General features: G+C 40.5%; 1 pseudogene; it reads left to right on the top strand.

Annotated features, from left to right (window-relative positions):
• The first annotated feature begins 677 nt into the window (after nucleotides 1-677).
• Nucleotides 678-2,214, top strand: LOC149171856 (F-box protein At5g51380-like; annotated as a pseudogene).

Consider the following 2,214-nt stretch of genomic DNA (forward strand, 5'->3'; position numbering starts at 1 on the left):
GGAATTGGGATGCGGTGCGAGGAATGGCACAAGTTATTCCAAACCACCGTACACATTCATTATAATTATTGTCACAATTTTATCCTCTCACGTATTCCATTGCTTTGGAATTGTCGGGGCTTCCAAGGCCAACAGAACCTCGCAGCCAAATTGTAGCAGGGTGTGCGTCGTACAGGACTGTAATTCTCTCGGAATTTGATATGGTAAATACTGTGGCGTTGGATGGATGTTTTTTTTGGCTCTCAGAATCCATGTTTTTGGCCGGTTTAAAGATCTGGTTACTTGCGCAAATGGTCTAGTGTCAATTATGGCCATTTTAATTATCCACACTCCAGTCGCATATCAAGTTCTAGGGCACTTGAAAACTTGCTTGGTTCTGGCATTTGGTTACAGCGTTGACACTATTTGAGCCAACTCAAGGAACATCATTTTTCCATGAAAACCTTCTACAATGGCGGGAACTGAATAGTGCGGCAGAATTTATTTCTCTATATGAAGAATTGATGCCAGTGGTGCAAACTTTACCACGAGTTTTGCTACACAAGGAAATAATTGTATCAAAATTTCTTTGCCGGTTGCACATGTAGGCTAAGCTTTCCCTTGAGCCTATCCTCAGTTTGATTGCAGTTCTGTCAAGGGATTTGCGTGAGGAGTTCATGCCTTTTCTCCATAAACTAATGGAAGCCATGGGAAACCTTCTAGAATCTGGTGGAGATCGAAATCCTGAAATTCTTGAACAGGTTTTCACAGCTTTCTCTTATATCTTGAAGTACATGCAGAAGCTTCTTGTAAAGGACATTGCATATGTAATGAAGATAAAAAAGTAGCTGCGGTACTACCATCGAGAATATGTGCAAGAGTTTTTGGCTGAGACTGTGTCATTTGTGCTCCGAAATGCATCTGTTAAGCAGCTCATAAAAGGTATACGAAAAATAATGGGAGAAATTGTCATGGAGCCTTCAGAGGAGAAAACAACAGGCTGTAGGGCTTTACTGTGGCACATTCTGAAGGGTCCAGCATCAAAATTTCATTCGAGAGCAGAGCACTACCTTCGCCTAGCCACAAATTATGATCCTTCAGTAAAATCTTATTTGCAAGAGTGGGAAGACAACCCTGGGCATTAACAGGGAAGTAGGATCTTATGAGCATCGTAGATTACATGCACATTCCATTCAAATAAGTCCAGTCAAACAAATCAAGGTTTTTCATTTGGTTTATCTCGTTGTAAGTTGTCATGTTTGCAGATGTAAGAAGCGTGATTTTCTGTTCCAAGCCATCATTATGTATGTGTATTTGTGGGTTGATTCGAACTTATTCTCCTCAATGTTTGGAGCAAGACAGAGTTTGCCTATAGATGATAGACATCTCGATCTAAAGATCTTTGCAGTAGATACACGGTCTTTTCCTTGTAGTTGTTCCCTTGTCAACATTAACAAACTGGAAAAGAAGCTTCCAAAATAGGGTTGAAACAATCTACAGAAGAGAAAAAGGTTGGATTCCCCAATACAGAGATTGGTTTTGCATGTATTGCTAAGAACTGCCAAATGCTACAAGAGCTGGAACTGCATCACGGTACTGATGAGTCCCTTAGTGTCATTTCCGCCTGTCAGAATTTGCAGATCCTTCGCTTAGTTGGGTCCATTGAAGAATTTTACCATTTTAGTTTCAGTGATATTGGCCTTACCAAGTTGGCTCTTAGCTGTAAACTTCTACTGAAGCTCGAGCTAAGTAGCTATGATGGTAGCTATGATGAAATTGCTGCAATCGGGCAGTACTGTTTTATGCCTGAAGAATTGACATTAGTGAATCAGGATTTTGATGAGGGATGAATTGCGGCTCTGTCATATTGCAGCAATTTGAAGACCCTTAGGCTGGAAAATCGGAAGAAAATAGATTCGAACTCTGGTCCAGTCGAACATTTGGGTTTCTGTCCTGCACTTGAACGGCTTCAGATTATTCTTTGCAATTTACAAGACAAGGAGGGTCTCCCTGCTGTCTACTATGGTTTTATAGACTGTTCTTCTTGGTTTAAAGGATCTTAAGAGGTTATGAGTTGTCTCCTGCAATAACATTAAAGAAACGGAGATTACTCCTTCATTAGCTTCCTTGTTCACTGTTCTTAAGGAGTTCAAATGGCAACTAGACACTAAATCTCTTCTTGCTACTAGTCTTGCAGGCATTGAAATTGGTCAGAAAGAAAGACTATGTTCTTGA

This window comes from Pinus tabuliformis, chromosome 4_2 (assembly GCF_031772625.1).
Source record: "Pinus tabuliformis cultivar Carrire ecotype Pingquan chromosome 4_2, CPIR1, whole genome shotgun sequence".
In the NCBI taxonomy this organism is placed as follows: Eukaryota; Viridiplantae; Streptophyta; class Pinopsida; order Pinales; family Pinaceae; genus Pinus; species Pinus tabuliformis.